General features: G+C 44.3%; 1 protein-coding gene across 1 annotated transcript in view; it reads left to right on the top strand.

The window, feature by feature from the left end:
* Positions 1 to 2,249: 2,249 nt before the first annotated feature.
* Positions 2,250 to 22,632, top strand: part of STAT3 (signal transducer and activator of transcription 3) — a 159,868-nt gene continuing 139,485 nt past the window's right edge. The window contains 1 exon segment of the mRNA XM_030221968.1: positions 2,250 to 2,492. The gene's annotated coding sequence lies outside the window, so the exon portion shown is untranslated.

Here is a 22,632-nt window from a genome sequence, read left to right as displayed (position 1 = left end):
CTGGAAGACGTAATGGAGCAGTTCTGCAAACTAAAAAGTAGCAAATCTCCTGGACCGGATGGTATTCACCCTAGAGTACTGATAGAACTAAAAAATGAGCTGGTGGAGCTACTGTTATTGATTTGTAATTTATCCTTAAAATCAAGTGTGGTACCGGAAGATTGGAGGGTGGCCAATGTAATGCCGATATTTTTAAAAGGTTCCAGAGGAGACCCGGGAAATTATAGACCGGTGAGTCTGACGTCGGTGCCAGGCAAAATGGTAGAGACTATAATCAAGAACAAAATTACAGAGCACGTTCAAAAGCATAGACTAATGGGACAAAGTCAACATGGATTTAGTGAAGGGAAGTCTTGCCTCACCAATCTGCTGCATTTCTTTGAAGGGGTAAACAAACATGTGGACAAAGGTGAGCCGGTTGATATTGTGTATCTAGATTTTCAGAAGGTGTTTGATAAGGTCCCTCACGAAAGACTACAGAGGAAATTAGAGGGACATGGGATCAGAGGTTGTGTCTTACTGTGGATTAAAAACTGGTTGAAAGATAGGAAACAGAGAGTAGGACTACAAGGTCAATATTCGCAATGGAGAAGGATAGTTAGCGGGGTCCCTCAGGGATCGGTGCGGCCGTGCGGGGACCTCTGTTTTTTAACATATTCATAAATGACCTAGAGATGGGGGTAACTAGTGAGGTAATCAAATTTGCAGATGACACAAAGTTATTCAAAGTAGTCAAATCGCGGGAAGATTGTGAAAAACTACAAGAGGACCTTACGAGACTGGGCGTCTAAATGGCAGATGACAATTAATGTGAACAAGTGCAAAGTGATGCATGTGGGAAAGAGGAACCCAAACTATAACTATGTCATGCAAGGTTCAGCGTTGGGAGTCACAGACCGAAAAAGGGATCTAGGTGTCATCGTTGATGATACGTTGAAAATGTGCTGCTGCGGCTAGGAAAGCAAATAGAATGTTGGGTATCATTAGGAAAGGGATTGAAAACAAAAATAAGGATATTATTCTGCTGTTGTATCGCTCCATGGTGCGACTGCACCTCGAGTATTGTGTTCAATTCTGGTCGCCGCACCTCAGCAAGTAGCGGCCACTGGCAATTTGCCCTCTAGCTGCTACCAACTTTAAAAATTTTTTCTTCATTCAACGTGTAATTAAACTCTGGAATTCATTGCCAGAGAATGTGGTAAAAGCGGTTAGCTTAGCGGAGTTTTAAAAAGGTTTGGACAGCTTCCTAAAGGAAAAGTCCATAGGCCGTTATTAAATGGACTTGGGGAAAATCCACTATTTCTGGGATAAGAAGTATAAAATGTTTTGTACTTTTTTGGGATCTTGCCAGGTATTTGTGACCTGGATTGGCCACCGTTGGAAACAGGATGCTGGGCTTGATGAACCTTTGGTCTTTCCCAGTATGGCAATACTTATGTACTTATATGTACTTATGTAAGTTCAATTGGGTGAGAAAATAGCTGACCTAGCAACCGATTGTATATCTGGGGTTAAAAAAGGTTTGGCCAAATTCCTGGAGGAAAAGTAAATTTATTGAGATAGACATGAGGAAGCCACTGCTTGCCCTGGGATTAGAAGCACAGAATGTTGCTACTATTTGGGTTTCTAATATAAATGAAAAAAGGTGAGAACCCCCCCCCCCACCCCACATTCTCCAATATATGAACATCAGAAGAAAAAAAAGGAGGGAAAAACCACCATGACATATTTTCTGTCGGGCTTTTCCTCTCCTTTTTTTTCTTCTACAAGTATCGTTTTATAATGTTAGCTGTATTACGTGTTAGGTTTTTATTTCTTTCATGCTGAAGGGCTCTAACAACGAGACACTGATGTCACCACTGCCAGTAATTCTGCTGATTTCCAGCAGGACATTCCCGTCAGCAGCCTTTCCCCCCTCTTCAGCCGCGCACTAAAATAACGTCATGTCGCGCCTTGCCTGGCCTTGAAGAGCCCAAGTTGAAGGGTGCGGGGGAGGTGGTACCAGTTGATGGAATAGCCCGTTTAAAGCCCAGTTTCTGAGCAACCGCGGCTCTTCTCCTCTCACGCCTTCCGCTCGAGCTTGGAAAGAGGCGGGTTCGAGCGCGCGGCTTATGAATATTCAGCGAGGCGGGGAGGCGGGCCTCTACTAGAGGAGAGACGCTACTGATTGGCTTCGTCCTACCCTCTCGGATTGTAGTGTGTGGGAACTGTCGCCGCGCTGTTTGGCCGAGTTTCTTGCCAGTTGCGCGAGTGGGCGGCGCGTGCGTGCAGAACGTTTGTTTTGCCCACCCCAGCCATCAGCCCCAGGCCCCAGCCAAGGAGGAGGGTGAGGTGGAAAAAGCGGTCGAGGTCGAGTTGCGTTGGGACCTGCACCTGGGAAACTCCGCGGTTGACGGCGACCGGGACCGTTTCTCTGAGGCTTCTCGGGGGGAAACGGCGGTGGAGACCCTGTGGTTGGCCTCCCTGTGGCGGTAGCCTGCTTCTGAAGGGAGGTGAGCATTTCCTTTACCCAGAGAAGGCCCTGGCCGGCGAAAGGCTCACTTAATAAAACGACAGTATATTGTCTCACTGTGAGTGACTCGGGCTGCACATAGGAGCCAACTTTTCAAAATTATTGGGGGTGCTAAGCCCAATGGAAATAACCCCTCTCTGGACCCCTACAAGCAATTTTCTCAATATTGGGGGTGCGTAAGCACCCACGGAGTCGGCTCCTGTGCAGCAGGACATGTTAATCCACTCCTACTCTGGCTGAGATAATATTTAACCATCTCTCTGACCGCATGTGCAACTTTCTCGAAATCAGTCACCTGCTTTTTACCTATCTATATGTTCCATCTTTGCTATACCTTACACTGGTAATTAAAGTGTTCTATTATACATTGTGTTGACATTGTAAGTAGTGTACTATGCCATACTTTGCACTGTCATTTGAATACTTTTATTGCTGTAACTGGCTGTTAGATTTATTCTTACTGTACACCGCCTTGAGTGAATTCCTTCAAAAAGGCGGTAAATAAAGCCTAATAAATAAGAGAGAGACTAACTCTCACCTACTCGTGCTTGAAAAATAAATAAAAAGAAAGCAAAGGAAAACAGTAGATGACTGCATGCATGGCCATATGTATGTTTCGGTGTGGGTGTCTGTGATTGCCAAGTAGCAAAGAAAAAAAAAACTTGTTTAAATGTGTGAAAATGAGATCTATATTATTTTTTAAGTAGTGAAGTTTCTATACTAGTTACCAATAATGGTTGGTCCCATTCTTCTGTAATGTTCTATGTAAAGTGTCTTTTCTTTCTTTCTGGCACTCTTGGTCTTCAATTCTAATTTGTCTTTGATATCACCCAGAGATCTCTCTCTCTCTGGTTTTGTAAGCCACATTGAGCCTGCATGTTTGTGGGGGTAATGTGGAGTATAAATACTTTGATAAATAAATTATATGTTATTTTTTTAATAAATTGGGTTAGTCGTTTTCACCTCCTGTGGATTTGCCTAAGATCACACTGCCTTGCTGAAGTTCTACATGTAGGAGTTGTCATTAAGTTTGCAGGCTCCTTGCAAGGTGCCTTGATTGTAGATACTTGTGATAGGAGAACGGGATCTATTTCTGAAATACAGAGCATTTGTGTAGTGAGAAGTGTTATGTAACTTAAATGCAGCGGTGGCTGTATTTCTGTTTTCCATACGGGGGAAAGGTAAAACAGGAAGCTGCATACCTTTCATCACATTGAGTCACTAAAATTGAGGTTTTGTTACTTTCAGTTAGCTGTAATAGTGTTTATTCATGAGAATATATTGAAATGTTTTAATTTCGATTTCTTGACAACTGTATAGTACTTTTTTTTTTTTTCTAATTTTGAATGCCTTGTTCTTTGGCGCAATTTGTTTATAGCAAGATTAATAAAGACAGGTGTCTCTCTAGAACAGGTTATAGGACAAATTATTCTGCAGAAATTATGTTATGTTGATTGGTCATTGTGTTGTATGTAAGTGGTACTAGTTTTTAGGCGAATGCTGGTAATTATTTTTAGGGCTGGTACATCTTTTCAGTGGTAGCTTCAAGGTGAGTTGTAGTCAGCTACAATAGGTATTTCCTTGTCCACAGAAATTATAGTTGGCCTATACCTGAGGCATTGGAGGGTGAAGTGGCTTGCCTAAGATCACAAACAGCAGCAGTGGAATTTCACTTCTATATTACTTTTGAATATCAGGAATTTTTTTCTTATGTTATTGCTAGTGGAATGTTGGCTGTAGTTTATATTTCCTGTAATTATGCATCCTAGTGTTCCAGCCTCTAGGCTGCTCCTCTGTTCCCTTGACAAACATTCATCCTTGCACTCCCAATCAACTTTGGGCCACTTGGGTCCCCCCCAACGGTCATGATCACCCTGATACAAACACTCCTAGGGGTTATTTTACAACTGGCCACCTTCTGTACAGGTGTAAGTACTTCCTGTTGTTTTCTTTTGAGTTTCTGTGGTGGTTGGTACCTGTTATTTTACTTTGATTGCAGCTGCTCTTTTGCATGCATCTGCAAATCCCCCCCCAACCACCGAAACTACATCTGCCCTAGGTAATTGCCTAGTCTTGCCTGATTGTTAGGCCGACCCTGATTGTTCAGTTACTGATTCGTAGAAAAGAGTTAAAATTTGAAATGGTGCTTATAATTTGGACTTTATTTGAACCCGCTGGAGGCACTTTGAATCCTCTCCCTGCTGGACTCCCATCATATCTGTCTCTTGCCTTATAGCCCTGCAGTTCACCACATTTTCCTGTTTTTCCATTCTGTGGCTCACTGCCTCCCTCTGATCCTATGGGTTTCCAGCATCCCATGCCCTGCCAATACTTTGAGCTGTCTGCCAGCATTTTCATGGCAGGCTGCACTATATTCTGCCACTTGCAGGCAGAATATCACATCTGGTGTTAAATGCATTAATATTACATAACTTATTTGTTTCTGGTACACTCTGAAAAGTTACATCAGTATGAGCAGCCATAGAGAAGGATCAGATTACCATAGTCAAATGAGCACACAAAAAGCAAAGCAAGCTTTAAATAGCAATGATAATAGCTATAAATCTACTTATCATTTTATCCGTAGTGATTTTATATCTCCTAAATTGTTTTGTATTTTATGTGTAAATGATTTTTATTGACATTGCAGCAACATAAACATTGTCATACAGGCTCTGCATATAACGTCCATCCAACCTCAATCTAACTATACAACAATTGCTAACTAACATGCAGCATTTGTGAATTTTATTCCAACATTTATTACACCATCAAGATATACCTATCCTCCCCCCACCCTCTCTTGTTTTGTATTTTATTGTGTAACTAGAACTGAGCCTGTCTGGGTGCAGATTGGTAATTTAAACTTCATAGAAAAAAATGGTGGATGCAAGCAATAGCTGTCCAGTGGAGGTAATGGAAGCAAAAACAGTTTAACAAATATTACACAAGTATAGTCACGAAGTATTTACAGGTTACAAAGGCAAAAGGAAAAGACAAACCAAAATATAATTATTCATAAATATTATTCTTAGCCAATGACCTGTAACATTAGACCTTAATAAACAATGGGGAATTATTGGAGCTCAAAGAAAAGAAAAATAAAGTAGAAAAGGTAAAGGCTTAACGGATGACTTTTCTGGACTTAAAAGTTACTATTGCTTACTACATCAATCTGCGTGGTAGGTGGTGAAACAGACAACTTAATTTCAATAAAGGAACGCAGTTGCTCAGGATCAAAGAATATATATCTGAAACCTAGGAAATTCACTAAACTTTACATGGATAACAAAAAGTACCCCTGAATGCCAAACCTTATAGCGCATGGTCAGAAATCTTCTTCTCTCTTGAGTAGGACGAGCTACATCTGGGTAACTCTGATCCAAGAAAATAGTCACTGCCTTCCTAAAATAAAGACACATAATACTATTCAGGTCTTGTTCAAACATAAAGCTAACCAGAAGAGTAGCTGTTTCTTGAACTTCATCTACAAAAGATTCAAATATTGCTGAAATAATCAAAGGTTCATTTTCCCTCTCATTTGATGTCACTTTTTGAGGAATATAATAACTTTTTTATTAAATGGTAGAACAAGAAGATTTTCCCATATATCTAAGGAAGTTTGACCCAGAACCCTGAGAAAATATAAAACCTCTCATTCAGATGCCTGGTTTGAATTTCAATCAGCTCCATTTTATACTGTGGATCCTTTTTTTTTTTTTTTTTTGTCTATTACAAGTTCTTCAATCGCCACTTTATTCTCCTTAATACCCTGCCCAAGGGCATCAATTTTGGGAAGGTTTACCAGGAGAAATTGAGCCAAACTTTTCACAGTCTGTACTAAGGAAGCCATTACATTGGTTAAAATAGACAATTCAGTAAGTAAATATTCCAACATTTCCCATACAGATTGAAGAAAACACCAGAGCTTGAAGATGATGATAAACTTCCAGATCTTTGTGGGGCCTCTTTTATCCTCTCCGCCTCAATCACAGTACCATATAAGTACATAAGTATTGCTACACTGGGACAGACCAAAGGTCCATCAAGCCCAGCATCCTGTTTCCAACAGTGGCCAATCCAGGTCACAAATACCTGGCACGATCCCAAAAAAGTTCAATACATTTTATGCTGCTTATCCCAAAAATAAGCAGTGTATTTTCCCCAAGTCAATTTAATAATGGTCTATGGACTTTTCCTTTAGGAAGCCGTCCAGACCTTTTTTAAATCCAGCTAAGCTAACCTTTACCACATTTCTGGCAACAAATTCCAGAGTTTAATTACACATTGAGTGAAGAAACATTTTCTCCGATTCGTATTAAATTTACTACTTTGTAGCTTCATCACACGCCCCCTAGGTCTAGTATTTTTGGAAAGAGTAAACAAACGATTCACGTCTACCCGTTCCACTCCACTCATTTTATAGACCTCTATCATATCTCCCCTCAACCGTCTTTTCTCCAAGCTGAAGAGCCCTAGACGCTTCAGCCTTTCCTCATAGGGAAGTCGTCTCATCCCCTTTATCATTTTTGTCGCCCTTCTTTGTACCTTTTCTAATTCCACTATTTCTTTTTTGAGCTGTAGTGACCAGAATTGGAACACAATATGGTGCGCAATACCTTGCACACTATATGATGCCGTTGACTGCAATACTTGCTGTCTTAAGTCACCAGGGGGTAATTGAGAATCCTTCAACTCTGTTATCACCGAAAGAGGTACTCCAGTGGTAGTGTCCGGCACAAATCCAGCAGTTTCTACCACAAACGTAGTTGCCGCTGGATTTCCCTTTGACGTTTCCATGTGTGTAGGGGGAACCCCCCCCCCCCCCCCCCAAGAACTGCCACGGGGTTTCTACCTGCGATACCTCCAGGAAGTCTTTGAGCAAAATAATTGATTTTAACTTTAGTTCCTCTGATTAATGGAGGCTGTGATAAATGAAGAAATTTAGAAATTAAAAGGAAGGGTTACAAAGCTTAGAAGTTTGTATGGTGTGGCAGCATTTAATCATTCTAGGGTTGATGCAGGAAGCTACCAAGGGTTGAACTTGGATTTTATGGAGTGAGCAGTGCAGAGAGGGATTGAGTTCAGTGTTAACTGGTGCAGATTACATGGCCACAAATGAATGCTAATGAGGCTACTGGATATTTCATGCCAGTGCAGGGAATTAAATCGGCTTTTAACATGTGGTTACTGCAAGAATATTTTCATCAGTTCTGGGGCAGTGTACAGGGGTTCGCAGAGGGGATTTCATTCCAGTTTATGAGATTTAACTGCCACTTTTGTCTCCTTTTACAATGAGAAGGGAAGTCCCTGCAAGGTTCAAAGGCAGACAGAAGTAACTACTGTGCGCATGTCTGACCAAAACAGTGTGTCAGCACACATCGGTGCCTGTAAATATGAGCCTTGCAAAGATTTTGTGAACAGCTTTTGCAAGGCTTATATTTAGGTGCAAAAGAACAGGCGCTGATGTGTGCTGGCACTTTCAAGTTTTGTTTGGACATGAGCATAAGAAGCTGTGCTTACCGCAATACTTTTGTGCACATGCTTTTTGTATGGCATGGTTATTACACTTGAGGTAGAAGCATATGCTTAGCATCTGCATGTGGCTCTACTGTGAGCCTTTCTGTATTGGCCTCTATGTCTTGGAATCCCAGACCAAATGGAAAGTGTAAAAAGGAGGTTCTGGAAGCCAGATTTAGGCTTGGAGGTTATGTGTTTACATTTTTTATCTACACGTTTGCAACATTCTGGGGAAGGGGGAGTCTATTCTGAAAGGCTGTACCTTACTAGAGTGGAACCAGGTTGCTTGCACTAACATTTAAACAGGAGATGGTGTAGAGGGGGCGCTGACAGGTACTGAGGAGGACAGGGTTGGTTTTTTTTTTTTTTTTGTTACATTTGTACCCCGCGCTTTCCCACTCATGGCAGGCTCAATGAGGCTTCAGAGTATAAGGCACCTTTAAAAGATACTGGCAAATTTTTGAAGTTAGAATGTCTTTATAGAGAGGTTATGGTAGACTGGAATAGGCCAGACACATTTAAATAAAGAAGAAATTTAGGGCTCCTTTTACAAAGTTGTGCTACCGATTAGCGGAGTGCTGAATGCGAAGCAGCCCATTCTATTCCCATGGGCTTCTTCGCATTCAGCGCGCCACTAATAGGTAGCACAGCTTTGTAAAAGGAGTCCTTTAAATTGCCCTACATCAGTGGTTCTCAAACAGTGTGTCTCCAAGAGGTGTGTCCCTTGAAATAATCATAACTGGCCCATAGTTCTACTTGACTACTCTGCTGCCATCAGTCCCAACCCAAAATGCTGCAGGGTATGTTCTGTTTACCACATAGTTTCTGAGTATTTGCTGGGTTTTGTGTTACTTCACAGTATCTGAAAATTATAGGGATTTTGTGTTGCTGTTACTGAGGTGACACCAAAATTTGAAAATATTTGTTTTGTATGATAAGCTGTATAGACTCCAGAGTGAATAAGTTTCTTGATTTGATAATAAGGTTATTATGAATTTGTCGATTGTAAAATCCCATATGGAGAAACTGCATGTAACTCATCAGTCCCAGATTTTTTATTAATACGGGAGATGTATGTGTTAGGTGGTGAGAGTCTGATATGTATGGATGGGGAGAGGGATCTTGGGGTGATAGTATCTGAGGATATGAAGGCGGCGAAAGTGTGACAAGGCGGTGGCCGTAGCTAGAAGGTTGCTAGGCTGTATAGAGAGAGATGTGACCAGCAGAAGAAGAGGTTTTAATGCTCCTGTATAAGTTGTTGGTGAGGCCCCACCTGGAGTATTGTGTTCAGTTCTGGAGGCCGTATCTTGCTAAGGATGTAAAAAGAATTGAAGCGGTGCAAAGAAAAGCTATGAGAATGGTATGGGATGTGCGTTACAAGACGTATGAGGAGAGACTTGCTGACCTGAACATGTATACCCTGGAGGAAAGGAGAAACAGGGGTGATATGACACAGACGTTCAAATATTTGAAAGGTGTTAATCTGCAAACGAACCTTTTCCGTAGATGGGAAGGAGGTAGAACCAGAGGACATGACCACTACTAAATGGACTTGGGAAAAATCCACAATTTCGGGAATAACTTGTATAAAATGTTTGTACGTTTGGGTAGCTTGCCAGGTGCCCTTGACCTGGATTGGCCGCTGTCGGGACAGGATGCTGGGCTCGATGGACCTTTGGTCTTTTCCCAGTATGGCATTACTTATGTACTTATTGAAGGGGGGCAGACTCAAGAAAAATGTCAGGAAGTATTTTTTCACGGAGAGAGTGGTGGATACTTGGAATGCCCTCCTGCGGGAGGTGGTAGAGATGAAAACGGTAACGGAATTCAAACATGCATGGGATAAACATAAAGGAATCCTGTTCAGAAGGAATGGATCCTCGGAAAATTAGCCGAGATTGGGTGGCGGAGCCGAAAATGGCAGATACAAATGAAGGTCAGGTATACACATAAAGTAGCACATATGAGTTTATCTTGTGGGCTGACTGGATGGACCGTGCAGGTCTTTTTCTGCCATCATCTACTATGTTACTATGTAAAAATGAAAAAAAAAGTTAATAACTTTAATTTTAACAGTTCATAAAACAAATTCTGTTTAAGAATATTTTATTATATTTATATTTCCATTGCATCATTTTTAACAATCCAATATTTAGGAGGGGTGTTTTGTTTGTTTTTCTTTTTTTGTTCAGCTGTGAATTTTAGGGGTCCTTTTACTAAGGTGCGCAAACTGGTAAGAAGCCCATAGGTCAGTGGTTCCCAAACCTGGAGGCACCCCAGGCAGTTAGGTTTTCAAGATTCTCTTTTTGTAGCCGCTGCTGCACACTGAGCAGAGGGTTTCAATGTATCATCAACAATGATAACCTAGATCCTTTTCCAGGTCGGTGACTTCTAATGTGGAACCTTGCATTACGTAGCTATAGTTGGGGTTCCTCTTTCTTAACACATCACTTTGCACTTGCTCACATTAAACGTCAACTGCCATTTGGATGCCCAGTCTTGTAAGGTCTTCTTGTAATTCACAATCCTCTTGCGATTTAACAACTTTGAATAACTGTCATCAGCAAATGTAATTACCTCACTAGTTACTCCTATCTCTAGGTCATTTATAAATATGTTAAAAAGCAGCGGTCCCAGCACAGACCCTTGGGGAACCCCACTAACTACCCTTCCTCATCAACCCTCCAGACCGGTCAAGACGCTTGGGTTATGCTCGCCTACCAGCAGAGGGAGACTGAGAACACAAACTTGAAACTATGTACTTATAACCTGTGCCTAGCCATCTATAGCCAGTATTTTCTCAGTCTCAGCAGAGGGTAGACAGGCAACCTGTGCAGCTTGCCCGATCTGGATAGGTTTTTGAGTTAATTTTCAGAGTTTTCCTTTGTTTCTGTGCTATTGCTGGTGGATCCCCTGTGCCTGGAAGACTTTGGTGTGCTAGGGGTTGCGGGTCCGCTGGGGCCCGTCATTGTCCCCTTTGGGGTGTCACACCCGGGTGGCCGGGTCCCTCCCCCGGTCTGGCTCTCCGTTTGGGCAGCTTTGTGCCTCGGCTGCAGTTTGTATACTGCAGCCTTGAGTGCCGAATTGTGTTAGCAGCAGCAAGGCTCAAATGAAAGGCTGCAGTAAAGTTTAAAAAAAAAAAAAAAGTCAGACCCAAACGGGTGAGAGCTATTGGAGCTGCACTCCGGAGCCTCGGAGCTGTTCAGCAGTGAGTAAGGCGCTGACTTTCCTGCTCGGGTGAGTTTCTTGAGTTTTTCATTCGGGGCACTTGTTTGGCGGTCAGCTGGGCTTGCTCTAATGTCGGGGAAACCGCTGAGGTGCCGGTCATGTGCGCGTCGGGGCGTCGACGCGGTGGGGAGTGTTTGCCGGTTTTGTGGGGAACCGAAGCCTCAATCCTCCGTTCCGCCGGTGTTGGCGGCGGAGGTTCCCGCGGCTAGCGTCTTGGAGGTTGCGGCGCCTTTGAACAGCGGCCCTGCGGCGGTTCCGATTTTGGCGGGAACCGCCGCCATTTTGGATTCGGCGCTACACGGGCCTGGGAGAGTCGGGGGACTGCCGGGCAGCCAATTTCCAGCGCCTTCGGGGGGTGATGCCTCAGGTAGGAGCGGGTTTCCCCCGGATTTCATTTGGAGTTTATATCAGGCTTGGCAGGCAGGGCCGTCCCGAGCGGAGCTCCTTAGCCTTGGAACGGGGGGGGGGGGGGCTGGCGCGAAGAGACCACGTGTAGAGTGGTCTGAGGATTTTGAAGGTTTTTCCCCTCCGGATTCAGAGGGTGACTTTAGCCTCCTAGAAGAGGAGGAGGGGTCGTTGGCTGGATATGATAAGGAGCTTGCGCTGCCTGGGGAGGATCCCTCGGTGGTGCGCATTTTTCAGCGAGATGAATTGTCGGATCTTATTGATCAGGTGGCTGCGACCCTCAAATTTGATCCGGCGGCAGTTCCGTTAGAGGCCGGAAAGCAGGATCCGTTGGTTAAGGGGATCAGACGGGTGTCTTGTTCTTTCCCTATGAATGCGGATCTGAGGGAAATGATTACTCAGGAGTGGCAGGCGCCGGAGGCGCCGTGTAAGGTGGCTCGGGCCATGGCTAAGCTTTATCCCCTGCCGCAGGAAGATAGAGATTCTCTCAAGCCTCCGACCGTGGATGCCGTGGTTACGGCAGTGACTAAGGCCACGGCGATTCCGGTGGACGGAGGGGCTGCGTTGCGAGACCCTCAGGACAGGAAATTGGAAACTTTCCTGAAGCGCAGTTTTGATTGGTCGGCCCTGGCGTTACAGGCGTCGGTCTGTGGCGGGCTGGTGGCGCGGGCTTGTTTCCGCTGGGCGGAACGGCTCTTAGATAGCCCGCCAGGGGACAGAGGCTCTTTGACTCAAGATCTGGCTAAGTTGGAGTTGGGTTCCTCCTTTTTGGCGGATGCACGGTATGATTTGTTGCGGGCCTCGGCGAAGAACATGTCTCTAGCGGTGGCAGCTCGTCGGGCCCTGTGGTTGCGAGGCTGGATGGCGGATGCTGCGTCCAAGGCCAAGCTGTGTTCGCTCCCGTTTAAAGGCTCTTTGTTGTTTGGTGAAGAGTTGGATAAGTTGGTAAGAGGTCTTACTGATGCCAAGGTTCCTCGGCTTCCGGAACTTCGCCCTAAGACTTCTAGAGGTTCCGCGGGTCGCGGTCGTTTTCAGGAAGCAAAGCGGTATCGGCCGGGTAGGTATTCTGGTGGGACTAGGGGTCGTTTCTTTCAGAGAACTCAGTCCTTTCGCGGTGGCCATCGTGGAGGGCGAGGTTCCTCTTTGGGAGCGTCCGGTGCGTCCCGTCCTTCTCAATGATGGTTTGGGGGCCCAGTCTCTGGTTCGCGTGGGGGCTCGCTTACGCTTGTTTTACCAGAGGTGGGTCCAGATCACGTCAGACCAGTGGGTTCTGCAGATAATCTGAGACGGGTACGCGCTGGAATTCGACAGGCCTCTGTCCGACTTCTTCCTAGTGTCCCCCTGTCATTCAAGGCGCAAGGCGAGAGCGGTCCGCGATACTCTGTCACGGCTGATAGCTTTAGGGGCTGTAGTCCCTGTTCCTCCAGCAGAGAGAGGAAAGGGATGTTATTCCATATACTTCGTGGTACCCAAAAAAGAGGACGCTTTTCGTCCCATTTTGGATCTCAAGAAGGTCAATGCAGCCCTAAAGGTTCCTTCCTTTCGAATGGAGACGTTACGCTCAGTCATTGTAGCGGTTCAGGAAGGGGAATTTCTGACTTCTCTAGATCTGACGGAAGCTTACTTGCACATTCCCATCCTGGAGGCGCATCAGCGTTTTCTTCGCTTTGTGGTGCTAGGGAGACATTTTCAGTTTTGCGCGCTTCCCTTTGGACTGGCCACCGCTCCTCGCACCTTCTCCAAGGTGATGGTCGTGGTGGCAGCAGCTCTTCGCTTGCAGGGCGTTTTGGTGCACCCGTACCTAGACGACTGGTTGATTCGGGCCAAATCAAAGGCGGAGAGCGAGGAGGCCACCGGTCGGGTGGTGTCCTTTTTGCAATCTCTGGGCTGGGTTGTCAATCTGGCCAAGAGTCACCTAGTGCCGTCGCAGTCTCTCGAGTATCTGGGAGTCCGGTTCGACACGAAGAGAGGCCGGGTGTTCTTGACTCCCTCTCGCATGTCCATGCTGCAGGCTCAGATCCGTCTTTTCCGAGTCCAGAGGGCGCCGTCGGCGCGGGAGTATCTTCAAGTGTTGGGTCTGATGGCCGCATCGATAGAGGTGGTTCCTTGGGCCAGAGCGCATATGAGGCAGCTGCAGGGTGCTTTGTTGTCTCGTTGGTCCCCTCAGCTTCAGGATCTGGAGGAGAGGCTCGCTCTGTCGGAGGTTGTGCGTCGCAGTCTCAGCTGGTGGCTCCATTCTCCGAACCTAGTGAAGGGCATGCCGTTGGCCACTCCTCAGTGGGTGGTGATGACCACGGATGCGAGTCTGTCAGGCTGGGGAGCGCATTGTCTGGGACAGGTGGCCCAGGGACGTTGGACAGTGGAGGAGGCGTGTTGGTCCATCAATCGTCTGGAGACACGTGCAATTCGGTTGGCTCTTCGGTCCTTTCACTGTCTGTTAGTCGGCAAGGCTGTCAGGGTTCTGTCCGACAATGCCACAGCCGTGGCGTATGTGAATCGACAAAGAGGAACGAAGAGTCCCGGGTTAGCACTAGAGGCGGCAGAGTTGCTGGTGTGGGCAGAGGCACATCTGCAGAGTCTCTCGGCGGGACACGTGGCAGGGGTGGACAACGTGAGCGCGGATTATCTAAGCAGGCACACGTTGGATCCCGGAGAGTGGGCTCTCCACCCCTCCGTGTTCGAGCGGATAGTGGTGCAGTGGGGTCGGCCGGTGTTGGATCTCATGGCGTCGTCCGCCAATGCGCAGGTCCCTCGGTTTTTCAGTCGTCGAAGAGATTCTCGAGCCGAGGGCATCGACGCGTTGGTCCTTCCGTGGCCGACTCAGCAGTTGCTCTACGTGTTCCCGCCGTGGCCGCTGGTAGGCCGAGTGGTTCAGCGGATCGGTTGTCACGCGGGATTAGTAGTCCTGATAGCGCCCAATTGGCCCCGGCGTCCGTGGTACGGAGATATGATGCGGTTGTTGGTGCAGGATCCGATTCCCCTGGGGCCTCGGGTGAGATTGGTGCAGGGGCCGATCGAGATGGCCGACCCCTCTCCATTCTTGCTTACGGCCTGGCTCTTGAAAGGCACCGTTTAAAACATAAGGGTTTCTCGGCCAGGGTGATTGCTACGATGTTGCAGTCTCGTAAGAGGTCTACTTCCTTGGCATATGTGCGGGTGTGGCGCATTTTCGAGAATTGGTGTCAAGAGCGGGGCTATGCCCCATTGCGCGTGTCAGCGGTTGAGGTGTTGGATTTTCTTCAGGATGGTTTGGACAGAGGGCTTTCGCTCTCCTCTCTGAAGGTGCAGGTGGCAGCCTTATCTTGTTTTAGAGGTAAGGTTCGGGGAGTATCCTTGGCGGCTTCTCCGGACGTGGGGCGGTTCTTGAAGGCAGTGAAGTTGCTTCGGCCGCCTTGCCGTCCGGTGGTTCCACCTTGGGATTTAAATCTGGTCTTGGAGGCTCTGGTGGCGCCTCCGTTTGAACCTTTGCCTTCCATTACGTGTAAGGATCTTACTTTAAAGACAGTCTTTTTGGTGGCTGTTTCTTCGGCACGTAGGATTTCGGAACTTCAGGCTTTATCTTGCAGAGAGCCTTTTCTGTCTTTTGCCAAAGAGAAAGTGACTTTACGCACGGTTCCTTCCTTTGTTCCTAAGGTGGTGTCTTCCTTTCATGTCAATCGGGTGATTTCGTTGCCAGTGTTGTTGGGTGATCGTGCCGGGGATTCCACGCAGCGTCGTTTAGCTAAGTTGGATGTGCGACGCGTGTTGCGGTCCTATTTGAGCAGAACACAAGATTTTCGATCTTCGGACAGGTTGTTTGTTTTGTTTGGAGGTCCCAAGAGAGGAGAAGCTGCTTCCAAGGCCACTCTGGCTAGATGGTTGAAGGAGACTATTGCTTCGGCTTATTTGTTGAAGCGTCGACCGGTGCCCTCTTTACTTAAGGCACATTCTACGCGGGGAGTAGCTGCTTCATGGGCGGAAAGTAGTTTTATTCCGCCACAAGAGATTTGCAGGGCTGCGGCGTGGTCCTCTCTCCATTCCTTTGTAAAGCATTACAGACTTGATGTTCAGGCGAAAGAAGATGCTCGGTTTGGAGCGGCTGTGTTGTCTTCTGCCTTACGAGGGTCCCGCCCTTAGTTGGGATACTGCTTTGGTACGTCCCAAGCGTCTTGACCGGTCTGGAGGGTTGATGAGGAAGGTGAAATTAGGCCTTACCTGCTAATTTTCTTTCCTCTAGACCCTCCAGACCGGTCAAGAGCCCGCCCGTTCTTTTCGCAGAAGTATTCAGCCGTCCATTCTTTTCGCAGAAGTATTCCTCAGCCGGGTCTTTGCTTAGCAGTATTTTGAGCCGTGTATATGAATAGCAGTATTTTGAGCCGTGTTCTGCTAGGACTATTCCTTAAGGTTTGTGTGGTCAGAGAGAATTCTTTGACTCTAAGACATTACAGAGCGGGACGCTGTGACGTCTCGTCTGTTGTCAGCACACTGTTGGTACTTGTCCTTGGGTTTTCCAGGTACAGGGGTTTCTAGTTTCAGAGTTGTGTTTTTTATTCTCTGCTTTGCTAAGTGTATACTGGCTATAGATGGCTAGGCACAGGTTATAAGTACATAGTTTCAAGTTTGTGTTCTCAGTCTCCCTCTGCTGGTAGGCGAGCATAACCCAAGCGTCTTGACCGGTCTGGAGGGTCTAGAGGAAAGAAAATTAGCAGGTAAGGCCTAATTTCACCTTCTCCATTGAGAATACTGACCATTTAACCCTACTCTGTTTTCTGTCTTTTAACCAGTTTTTAATCCACAATAGAACACTACCTCCTATGACTCTCCAGTTTCTTTTGGAGTCTTTCATGAGGTACTTAAAAATCCAGATATGCAATATTTATTTATTTATTTATTTATTTATTGCATTTGTATCCCACATTTTCCCATCTCTTTGCAGGCTCAGTGTGGCTTACAATATGTCGTTGTTAGTAGATTAGGAGATAACCGTTAGTGTTACTTAAAAGTAGCATCATCGAAATTTAAACAAGAAAATATAAGTAGAAAACATTGCTGATTATAGGTAAGGTGTAGATGTCGTAGAGAATAGCGTGATCGAAATTTAACAAATAGATATAAGCAAGAGCATTGTTGATAGTAGGTAGGTTGCGATGTATTACATTTATAGTTGCTGCTCTTTTTGGTATGCCTTGTTGATTAGGTGGGTCTTCAGGGATTTGCAAAAGTTAATTGATTCATAAGTAGTTTTTAAGCTGCGCGGCAATGCGTTCCATAGCTGTGTACTCAGATAAGAGAAGTTAGACGCATGCGTTAGTTTGTATTTTAGGCCCTTACAACTGGGGAAGTGCAGATTAAGGAATGTTCGAGATGATTTTTTAGCGTTTCTGGGCGGCAAGTCCACTAGATCTGACATGTAGGCTGGGGCATTTCCGTGGATGATTTTATGTACTAGAGAGCATATCTTGAACATAATGCGTTCTTTAAGTGGAAGCCAGTGTAATTCCTCTCTCAGGGGCTTAGCACTTTCATATTTTGTTTTTCCCGTATATGAGTCTAGCTGCGGTGTTCTGGGCGGTTTGCAGTCTCTTGATGGTTTGTTCTTTACATCCGGCGTAGAGTGCATTGCAGTAATCTAAGTGACTAAGCACTAGTGACTGTACCAGGTTGCGAAAGATGGCCCTTGGGAAGAAAGGTCTTATCCTTTTTAGTTTCCACATTGAATAGAACATCTTTTCGGTTGTATTTTTCACATGATTTTCAAGTGTAAGATGTCGATCGATGGTAACTCCAAGAATTTTCAATGTGCCCGATAACGGGAAGGGATAATGTTAGTGTGTTTATGGTGGTGAATTTATTCGTGTTGTGAGGTGAACATAAGGCATTGTGTTTTTTCTGCGTTAAGTTTCAGCTGGAATGCATCCGCCCATGAATGCATTATATGGAAACCTTGGTTGATGTCGTTGGTAATTTCCATTAAATCTTGTTTAAACGGGATGTAGATTGTAACGTCATCTGCTTTGATTGGATAATAATTTGGCCAAGGGTGTCATCATTAGGTTGAAGAGGGTCGGTGAGAGGGGGGATCCTTGTGGGACTCCACACTCAGGTGTCCATGTACTTAGCTTGCTGTTTAGCTTGATATCAATAGGTATGCCCCATTGATATCAAGCTAAATAGCAAGCTAAGTACATGTTCTTCTATATGCTATAATACAATAGAAAGAACAAAAAAAAGTATAAAAATTAGTAGCCAACGAGGTTTTTGACTTGTGAGGTACTCACCAGCAGTTTACTCAAAGTAGCGAAACATTTCAATGTAAACACTGAGCGACTCGGTCCACGTGAAAATAATCAGCCAGAACCGAGTATCTGAAGTCTTTTCTTCATAGCACATAAGATATTATCATTTAGAGAGTTCTACTTGCTAATAGTGGACCTGTAATTAAAATTCTAGAGATGAAAATTTGATTCCTGATATATCCTGGGAAGAACGAACCGCTAATAAAAAAGGATCCAAATCTATATTAAACAATAAAGGGGAAAGAGGACACCCTTGCCTAGTACCTCTGTGAAGAAAAACAATTTCAGAAACTGTATTATTAACAAGAATATGGGTTGTTGGGTTGTTATATAAAATTTTAACCTTGTTAATGAAATCTAAAGGGGCCCCAAACCACTGTAGCGTGTGGAAAAGGAACCACCATTCCATTCTGTCAAAAGCTTTTTCAGCGTCTATTGACACAGCGATAACTGGTTCTTGATTTAACTTGGCCTGGTTAGATATATGGTGAAAGAGACAGGCATTGTCCGAAACAAGTCTGTTAGGCATAAAGCCCACTTGGTTAGGATGAATAATTGTGGGAACAACTTTAGTAAACCTTATGGTAAGAATTTTTGCAAAGATTTTGTAGTCCACATTTAATAGAGACGTGGGCCTGTAATTGCATACTTGTGTTGAATCTTTATTTGGTTTAGGCAGAACTGTAATAATAGCTTCATTAAATCTGTTAGGAAAATTAATGTTCTTTTCCAACTCCTTATAGAGCATTATTAAAGGGTTCACTAAGTCATCATGAAAGATTTTGTAAAATTCACTAGGATATCCATCTGGACAAGGGGCTTTACCGATGCTAAGTGCTTTTATAGCCTCATGTAATTCACTTACTAGACGGGGAGAGTCTTTTTGCTCATCTGTTGCCAACCTGGGACTGTTTAAAGAGCTTAAAAAGGAATGCAACCCATCAATATTAGCATCTCAGATGAGTAAAGCAAGTCATAAAAAGAGTGAAACTCTTTTAAGAATATCATTTGTTTGGGTTAGGGGAGCATTGTTATATATGAAATGGATTTGTGTTTTTAATCTTTTTCTTTTCAGATAATTAGCAAGTAAATGACTACTTTTATTCATTTCTGAGTACCTAAATTTTTTTATTTATAAATATCTCATGCCCAGCTTTAGCCGCCCAAATTTTGTTATATTCATATCTATTCTGAAGAATTTCCTGAAGTGTTTTGGAATTTTGAGTTGAAGTATATTGATGTTCTAATTCTTTAAGCTCCACTTCTAGTTTAAATAACTGTTCATTGCTCTTTTTGGTAAGGTGCGCCTGCAAAGCAATGAATTCCCCTCTTAAAGAGGCTTTAAAAGCTTCCTAGTTGGTAACTGGATTAGTGTTGTGCGGTTTGTTATGGAGAAAATATTCTTTGATAGAACGGATTCTATCAATATTTTCTACATTACAGAGAATTGAAGAACTAAGCCTCCATAAGGGTGCTGCTGGAGACAAATTGTATCTGAAGTGAGATAGGAGCATGTTCAGAAATGGATATTACTCCAATACTTGAGTGCTTTAAGTAATTTGCAAAGGAGTTGGAAATTAAGTACCACCGTATTTTTCGGACTATAAGACGCACCGGACCATAAGACGCACTTTTCCCCTCCTCTAAAACCTAGGTGCTCCGGTGCATCTTGTCCGAATCCCTCCCTCCGAGTTCGGGATCGCCCTCCCTAGGGTTACCTCCCCTCCCCCCAGCCCTGTCACGACCTCTCCACTTACGCGATCTTCCCTGGTGGTCTAGTGACGTCGGGGCAGGAAAGAGCCCCCTCTTTCCTGCCCAGCGCGCTGCTCTGCATCCTCCTGTATGCTGCCTGTGACGGTCTCGGCGAGATTCAAAATGGCCACCGAGAATTGAAGTCTTGCGAGGTCACTTCAATTCTCAGCAGCCATTTTGAATCTCGCCGAGACCGTCACAGGCAGCATACAGGAGGATGCAGAGCAGCGCGCTGGGCAGGAAAGAGGGGGCTCTTTCCTGCCCCAACGTCACTAGACCACCAGGGAAGATCACGTGAGTAAGGGGAGAGGTCGTGACAGAGCCGGGGGGAGGGGAGGTAACCCTAGGGAGGGCGATCCCGAACTCGGAGGGAGGGCGGGTGGCCTGCTAAATCTCTACCTTTGGACTATAAGACGCACCTCCCATTTTCCTCCCAAATTTTGGGGGAAAAAAGTGCGTCTTATAGTCTGAAAAATACGGTAATCTATTCTTGTGGATCTTTGATGGCAGGATGAGTAGAAAGTAAAATCTTTACTGGGTTTTGAAGCCTCCAAGGGTCAAGCAAGTGATACTGTTTAATAATAAATAAAACCATGGAGTGAGATTTAGTTGGATGAAAAACAGATTTCAGTTGTCTGTCTAGCCATGGGTCTAATGGGAGATTAAAATCCCCTCCAATTACGAGTGGATCATGCCCAACTTCAGAAATATGTTGGAGAAGATTTGTAAAAAATTCAGGTGTATCTTTATTGGGGGCATACAAATTAACTAAAATAAAAGTAACGTCTTTATGAAAGAGAATAGATACCCCATTGCGATTACCTATTGAGGGAGAATCAAACGCATAACCAATCCAATTTACAGAGTTTGCACATGGTCGCAAATTGGAGAGGTGGGTTTCCTGTAGAAAAATAATTTTAGCTTGCTCCTTTTTAAGAGCAAGAACTACTTTTTTCCTTTTAATAGGATGCTTCATCCCATGCACATTCCATGACACAATGTTCAAATCATCCATCCAGAAAGAGGAGGTCAGAAAAAGCTAACATTAGCTGCATTGGACATAATGACATTACATTAATTGTGGAGGTCTTATGAGTAACTATCAAATTGCAGGAAAAAAGAAAGGACAAATAAGTTGTTGCTTGTAGAATGGAAGGGTTAAACGGCATAAAGAGCTAGTAACAGCTCAGCCTATGAAATATGAAAAATGTGGGGGAGAGAATGTAGCCAGAGGCAATAAGGCAAAGACTCTAACCCCTACGTGGAAAATGTAAAGATTTTCTTTGCATTACCATCATGAAATTCAAAAGAACCTGGTAACATTAAATAGAACATATTAGAAAAAAAAAAAGCATGTGTATATGTATAGATATAGAAACTACTTATTGGAAGTCAAGCGTGACAGAACTTTGTAGCCTCAAGGAAACCCTGCTTAAAGATTACAGATAGAACTATAATATCCAGGAAAACAAAATACTATACCAATTACATATAGCTTAAAAGATAACTTACTCTTGAGTTGCTATAAGAAACCACAGGTAGAATGCCGTGGTAGGATATAGCATATGAGAACCAGACTTCATCTCCAAAACACAATCATACTGAAAGTAAGATATAACAAGAAGCTGAGCTATATAAGCAGTTAGAGGCAGTATCGATATATATTAGGCACATCCTAGGAGCATATACAGTACACAAATTTCAGACGATCATGTTGGAGCTTGATTGTTGATCGATGAAAACTGGAGAATTGCAGGATCCTGGAAAACCTGTGTACGATTATTTAGAGTGATTATCATCTTTGCAGGATAGCGCAGACCATATTTTGCGCCAAGATCTTTAAGTTTTGATTGCATGGAGAGAAACTGCTTCCTTTTAATAGTGGATGTTTCAGCAAAATCCGCAACTATCAGGATTTTCTGACCATTAAGCAGAAGACTGGAGTGGCGGGCCGCTAACAAGAGTAGAAGAGTCTGAGTAAAACGGAGCAGCCTGGCCACAATCGGGCAAGGTACATGCATGTTGAGTACGATGGGCGTGCTCTATTTTGAGTGGTTTTTCAAACTGTATGTTCAGAGCGTTTGGGAGCCAGTTTTCCATAAATTGAATAATATTTACTCCTTCATCCCCTTCGCACACCCCTAAGATTCAGATATTATTTCTGTGATTTCTGTTTGAGGAATCCTCTATCGCAGCTTCTGTAGTAGGCAATCTGGCCTCTGAGACTGCGCGAAAATCTGAGAAATCCCTTGCAGTCTGATGCAATTTAGACTCTGCTGTTTCAAGATGTATTTTAAATTCGCTCAAAGAGGCAGAAAGGTTATTAATTTCAGTACTTAGCTCACATGTCTTCTCATAGTGACGCATATTTAAATCGCTTATGTTTTTCAGCTCTTCCATTACAGCGTCATTAGAATATAACAGCATTTTTGCAGACACCATTTTATCTGGGTTCATGGGTTCAGGAGATCACTTTTAAGTCTTTTTGAGCCTGGTAAAGGGGTCGCAGATGGATCTTGCGACAAAGGTTTAGAGGATGGCATGGCGGTGGCTAGAAGGAATGAGATTAGTAAATGATGGGAAATGTTAAGTTCCGATTTGCTTTCCACGCAAGGGGAGCGGTAAGCCTACGCTGCCATCTTGTCCGGCGTCATCACGCGACCCAGGGTGTAAAGTTTCTATTTGATTTTTTTAAATGTAATTTTAGAAAGGGAAATGGTTAAAATGAGAATTTAGAAAAAAAAAACCTGAAAGGAGCAGTTGCTAGGATCAAAAGTTTGTACGAGGTGTGAACATTTAGGAATATTCTGGAAGGCCAGATAAGGCCATATTTTAAAAAGTTCAACAAAGACTGAATGACAGCATGATTTAGTGGGAGATGAGAGGCTTTGAAAGCCAAAAAAATCATCTGTAAGATGAGGAAAGTGGGTATAGCGGGCA

The sequence above is a fragment of the Microcaecilia unicolor genome, chromosome 12, assembly GCF_901765095.1.
Source record: "Microcaecilia unicolor chromosome 12, aMicUni1.1, whole genome shotgun sequence".
Taxonomy (NCBI): domain Eukaryota; kingdom Metazoa; phylum Chordata; class Amphibia; order Gymnophiona; family Siphonopidae; genus Microcaecilia; species Microcaecilia unicolor.
Note: the sequence above shows the minus strand (reverse complement) of the source record. Positions and strands in the feature narration are given on the sequence as shown.